Source organism: Rhinoraja longicauda, chromosome 40 (genome assembly GCF_053455715.1).
Source record: "Rhinoraja longicauda isolate Sanriku21f chromosome 40, sRhiLon1.1, whole genome shotgun sequence".
In the NCBI taxonomy this organism is placed as follows: domain Eukaryota; kingdom Metazoa; phylum Chordata; class Chondrichthyes; order Rajiformes; family Arhynchobatidae; genus Rhinoraja; species Rhinoraja longicauda.
Window position 1 is genome coordinate 1891944 of NC_135992.1, and position 6337 is coordinate 1898280.

The 6337-nt window shown below is 52.0% G+C and overlaps 1 non-coding gene across 1 annotated transcript; it reads right to left on the reverse strand.

Moving 5' to 3' along the window:
- Positions 1-2835: 2835 nt before the first annotated feature.
- On the reverse strand, positions 2836-2908 carry trnaw-cca (transfer RNA tryptophan (anticodon CCA)). The gene has a single exon. It is a non-coding gene; the product is annotated as a tRNA-Trp (tRNA).
- Between the last annotated feature and the right edge of the window lie 3429 nt (positions 2909-6337).

Consider the following 6337-nt stretch of genomic DNA (forward strand, 5'->3'; position numbering starts at 1 on the left):
ACAGAAGCCATTTAGCCTATCGACCTGTACGTGTTTGGAGCGTGGGAGGAAACCCGATGAAATCCCACGCGGTCACGGGGAGAACGTACAGACTCCGTACAGACAGCGGCCGTAGTCAGGATCGAACCCGGGTCCCTGGAGCTGTGAGGCAGCAACTCTACCGCTGCGCCACCACAATTGGTGTGGGTGATTCAATAGGAAATCAGCCACAGAAAACGAAATAAAGAAAATGTATTTAAAAAGTGGTTAATAGAGAAAAGGGGAAATTAAAACACTTTACAGCATTACATTTAAAATATTCACAGCAACGGTAAAAACCTGAAATGCAATTCTCACGTATTAATTAACTTCAGCGTTAATTAACACTTATCACATTGTTAAAAGGTTGATTAAGACTTGGCATAACAAGACAACCTGACGTGGTGAATTTAGCTGGTACTCTCAGCACCTCGACTGCAACCTCTTACTCTTCAGTACATGAGATTGGGGAGGCTAACAGCAGTGCGTGCAAGTAAACACAAGAAGCCTTGGAAGAAGATTGTGAACTACAGGTGCAATCAGCCACCTGGGTGTACGACAATGTGGCTGTAACAATGGCCACACAGAGGGTGGTGGGTGCGAGGAATAAGCTGCCAGAGGAGGTAGTCGAGTCAGGGACTATCCCAAAATTTAAGAAACGGTTAGACAGGTACATGGATCAGGATAGGTTTGGAGGGATATGGTTTGGAGACCACACCTGGAGTATTGCATACAGTTTTGGTCTCCTAATCTGAGGAAAGACATTCTTGCCATAGAGGGAGTACAGAGAAGGTTCACCAGATTGATTCCTGGGATGGCAGGACTTTCATATGAAAAAAGACTGGGTAGACTCGGCTTGTACTCACTGGAATTTAGAAGACTGAGGGGGGATCTTATAGAAACTTACAAAATTCTTAAGGGGTTGGACAGGCTAGATGCAGGAAGATTGTTCCCGACGTTGGGGAAGTCCAGAACAAGGGGTCACAGTTTAAGGATAAGGGGGAAGTCTTTTAGGACCGAGATGAGGACGGTTTTTTTCACACAGAGAGTGGTGAATCTGTGGAATTCTCTGCCACAGAAGGTAGTTGAGGCCAGTTCATTGGCTATATTTAAGAGGGAGTTAGATGTGGCCCTTGTGGCTAAAGGGATCAGGGGGTATGGAGAGAAGGCAGGTACGGGATACTGAGTTGGATGATCAGCCATGATCATATTGAATGGCGGTGCTGGCTCGAAGGGCCGAATGGCCTACTCCTGCACCTATTTTCTATGTTTCTATGTTTCTATGGGCCAAATGCGGGCAGGTGGGACTAGCGTAGATGGGACATGCAGGCCAGTGTGGGCAAGTTGCGCCTGTTTCCACACCATCTCACTCTATGAGTTGGCCACAATAACGGCAAGAATGTGTTCTGAATATTCCTGGATATAGGGTGTTCCGGAAAGACAAGGGGAAGGAAGGAAGGAGAGGGCCAGGTATTATTAATTAAGGAGAAGATTTCAGATGGACTTAATGGCCTGTTTCTAAGCTGTATCTTTCAATTAATTCAATCCAAAAAATGAACTGAGAGTTTTATGAATTATGTGCAAAACATTTGATAGTCTAAGGAGAAGGTTTCAGTGGAGGGAGACAATGCTATGGTGGAATCATGGATTCAACCAATTTATTTTGCATTAGGAAAAATCTAGGATGTCTTTACACGCCTGGAACTATTTGTCTGGTCATTAATTACTGTGTACCTGATAATCTGGCATGCTAGGGACTCTGATGATACCGGACTAGCTGATTTTCTAGACTATCAAATGTTTTACACATGTAATTCATAACACTCAGGTCATTTTTTTGATTGGATTCATTGGAAGATGGGCGGCACGGTGGCGCAGCGGTAGAGTCGCTGCCTTACAGCGAATGCAGCGCCGGAGACTCAGGTTCGATCCTGACTACGGGTGCTGTTTGTATGGAGTTTGTACGTTCTCCCCGTGACCTGCGTGGGTTTTCTCCGAAATCTTCGGTTTCCTCCCACCCTCCAAAGACGTACAGGTATGTAGGTTAATTGGCTGGGCAAATGTTAAAAAAAATTGTCCCTAGTGTGTGTAGGATAGTGTTAGTGTGTGGGGATCGCTGGTCGGCAGGGACTCAGTGGGCCGAAGGGCCTGTTTCCGCGCTGTATCTCTAAATCTAAAATCTGAGATACAGCATGGAAACAGGCCCTTTGATCCATCCAACATAGGTTACCCATTCACACTAGTTTTGTGCTATCCCACTTTGCCATCCACTCTCTTCACACTAGCGGCAATTTACAGAGGGCCAATTAATCTACAAACCCCCACGTCTTTGAGATGTCGGAGGAAGCCAGAGGAAACCCACTCGGTCACAGGGACAACGTGCAAACTCCGCACAGACAGCACCCGAGGTCAGGATTGAACCTGAGACCCTGGCGCTGCGAGGCAGTAACTCTACCAGCTGCGCCACCATGCCACCCCTTAAACCAGCATCCACCTACAACGGCTTTATTGTTGGCCATTCTAAATCTACCCTTTCAGATACCAAACCAGAACCATTTTGCAGAATATAAATTATCCCTGTAGCTTTAGATTTTAGATTTAGAGATACAGCGTGGAAACAGGCCCTTCGGCCCACCGGGTCCGCGCCGCCCAGCGATCCCCGCGCACTAACACTATCCTACACACACTAGAGACAATTTTTACATTACCCAGTCAATTAACCTACAAACCTGCACGTCTTTGGAGTATCAGCAGCGTGTATCTATCCATGCAACGCTAGCTTCAGAAGATGAAACCTAACATTGTTAAAAACCTCGCCACCCCAGATGGGATTCGAACCCACAATCCCTGGCTTTGGAGGCCAGTGCCGTATCCATTAGGCCACTGGGGCTAAATGTATAATATTTAGTTTATTTAGGTTAGCGATACAGCGTGGAAACAGGCCCTTCGGCCCACCGAGTCCGCACCGACCAGCGATCCCCGCACACTAACACAAACCTACACACACTAGGGACAATTTTACACTTCTACCAGCTATACAAACTCAAGCTATTTAACCTACAAATCTGTACGTCTTTGGAGTGTGGGATCTCGGAGAAAACCCACGCAGGTCACGGGGAGAACATACAAACTCCGTACAGATGGCGCCCGTAGTCGGGATGGAACCCGGGTCTCCGGCGCTGCATTCGCTGTGAGGCAGCAACTCTACTGCTGCTATTTTGGAATAAGATGTTATACGCTAATATTTCAGTGAACATTTCTTAAACAATTCTTAAACATTTCAGTGAACATGATTAGTTTAAAAGTAAGTACAGGAACTGGAACCAAGTAGGATTCAAGGGAATAGAGTCAGCAGAAACAGGTGAGTTTAAGGGTGTGTGGGATCCATGGGCTCTGACCCTGGGTGGGATGTGTGGGACCTGAGGCCTAGTGAGTAGTGGGTGAGCACTGCTATCCAAACCCTGGGAGTGATCAACTATCCAATTGGGATTCTGATGAGTGGCACGGGATCAGACTGAAGAAGGGTCTCGACCCGAAACGTCACCCATTCCTTCTCTCCACAGACCCTGCCTGTCCGCTGAGTTTGGAAAAGAGAGGTGTAAGTAAGTAAGCAAGCAGGTAATGTGCAGAACGAAGGGAATGTTTGTGACAGGATGTGTCAGTATAGCTCCATGGCAGCATGTTAGCTTCTTGCTAGTGTGTTGTTAATATGATGAGAGCCACTGGGCAGAATACACATAAACAAGGAGGAAACGAATGTGATATCCAAACAGGTCATGGAAAATGGTGCAAAATGACGCAGGCCAAGAACATCCTTGGAAGGAGAAACAGTTAACATTTTAGATAAGTAGGAAAATAACTGCAGATGAGGAAAAACTTTTTCAGTCAGAGAGTTGTGAATCTGTGGAATTCTCTGCCTCAGAAGGCAGTGGAGGCCAATTCTCTGAATGTATTCAAGAGAGAGCTAGATAGAGCTCTTAAGGATAGTGGAGTCAGGGGGTATGGGGAGAAGGCAGGAACGGGGTACTGATTGAGAATGATCAGCCATGATCACATTGAATGGCGGTGCTGGCTCGAAGGGCTGAATGGCCTCCTCCTGCACCTATTGTCTATTCTCTACTGCTGGTACAAATCGAAGGTATCACAAAATGTCGTGATACCAACCTTTTAGATAAGGTACCTATGTGTAGGAAAAAGAACTGCAGATGCCGTTTTAAATCGAAGGTAGACACAAAATGCCGGAGTAACTCAGCAGGTCAGGCAGCATCTCGGGAGAGAAGGAATGGGTGACGTTTCGGCTCGAGACCCTTCTTCAGTCTGAAACGTCACCCATTCCTTCTCTCCGGAGATGCTGCCTGACCCGCTGAGTTACTCCAGAAATTTGACGACATTGAAAAAATCATCCACGCATTTATTTCCTCCCGCCTAGACTACTGCAACTCCCTATACACTGGATCAGCCAATCATCCCTGTCCCGCCTGCAACTGGTCCAAAACGCCGCAGCGAGACTCCTGACGGGTACCCGTAAAAGGGACCACATCACCCCGATTCTGGCCTCTCTCCACTGGCTCCCAGTACAGTACAGAATCAACTTCAAGCTCCTCCTATTCACATACAAAGCCCTAAACGGGCTTGCCCACCCCATATCAAACATCTTCTAACCCCCCTCTCCAACTCCAGGTCCCTCAGGTCGGCCGACTTGGGGCTACTCACTATCCCGCGGTCTAGGCTTAAGCTCAGGGGTGACCGCGCTTTTGCGGTTGCAGCTCCTAGACTGTGGAACAGCATCCCTCTCCCCATCAGAACTGCCCCCTCCATCCACTCCTTTAAGTCCAGGCTCAAAACCTATTTCTACTCCCGAGCGTTTGAGGCCCTCTGAGGGGGCGCTGTGAACTGTTTATGTATGTGCTGTTATGTTTGTGTGGCATTGTATGTTCGTTCTTAGTACCTGAACTGATGTACAGCACTTTGGTCAACGTGGGTTGTTTTTAAATGTGCCATGCAAATAAAATTGACTTGACTTGACTTCATTAGAAGAGAGAGAGAGGGAAGAGGGCGAGTGGGGGAAGAGGGGGAGAGGGGGAGAGGGGGAGAGAGGGGGAGAGGGGGAGAGGGGAAGAGGGGGAGAGTGGGAGAGGGGGAGAGGGGGAGAGGGGGAGAGGGGGAGAGGGGGAGAGGGGGAGAGGGGGAGAGGGGGAGTGGGGGAGTGGGGGAGAGGGGGAGAGGGGGAGAGGGGGAGAGGGGGAGAAGGGGAGAGTGGGAGTGGGGGAGAGGGGAAGAGGGGAAGAGGGGGAGAGTGGGAGAGGGGGAGTGGGGAGAGGGGGAGAGGGGGAGAGGGGGAAAGGGGGAAAGGGGGAGAGGGGGAGAGGGGGAGAGGGGGAAAGGGGGAGAGGGGGAGAGGGGGAGAGGGGGAGTGGGGGAGTGGGGGAGAGGGGGAGAGGGGGAGAGTGGGAAGAGGGGAAGAGGGGAGTGGGGGAGAGGGGAAGTGGGGGGGAGGGGGGAGTGGGGGGGAGAGGGGAGAGGGGAGAGGGGAGAGGGGGGAGAGAAGAAGAGGGGAAGAGGGGAAGAGGGGAAGAGGGGGAGAGGGGGAGAGGGAGAGAGGGAGAGAGGGAGAGAGGGGGAGAGGGGCAGAGGGGCAGAGGGGCAGAGGGGCAGAGGGGAAGAGGGGAAGAGGGGAGTGGGGGAGAGGGGGAGAGGGGGAGGAGAGAGGGGAGAGGGGGAGAGGGGGAGAGAGGGAGAGGGGGAGAGAGGGAGAGGGGGAGAGTGGGAGAGGGGGAGAGGGGGAGAGGGGGAGAGGGGGAGAGGGGGAGAGAGGGAGAGGGGGAGAGAGGGAGAGGGGGAGTGGGGGAGAGGGGGAGGGGAGAGGGGAGAGGGGGAGAGGGGGAGAGAGGGAGAGGGGGAGAGAGGGAGAGGGGGAGAGGGTGAGAGGGGGAGAGGGGGAGAGGGAGAGGGGGAGAGGGGGAGAGGGGGAGAGGGGGAGAGAGGGAGAGAGGGAGAGGGGGAGAGGGGGAGAGGGGGAGAGGGGGAGAGGGGGAGAGAGGGAGAGGGGGAGAGGGGGAGAGGGGGAGAGGGGGAGAGGGGGAGAGGGGGAGAGGGGGAGAGAGGGAGAGGGGGAGTGGGGGAGAGGGGGAGGGGAGAGGGGAGAGGGGGAGAGGGGGAGAGAGGGAGAGGGGGAGAGAGGGAGAGGGGGAGAGTGGGAGAGGGGGAGAGGGGGAGAGAGGGAGAGCGGGAGAGAGGGGGAGAGGGAAAGAGGGGGAGTGGGGGAGAGGGGGAGAGGGGGAGAGAGGGAGAGGGGGAGTGGGGGAGAGGGGGAGTGGGG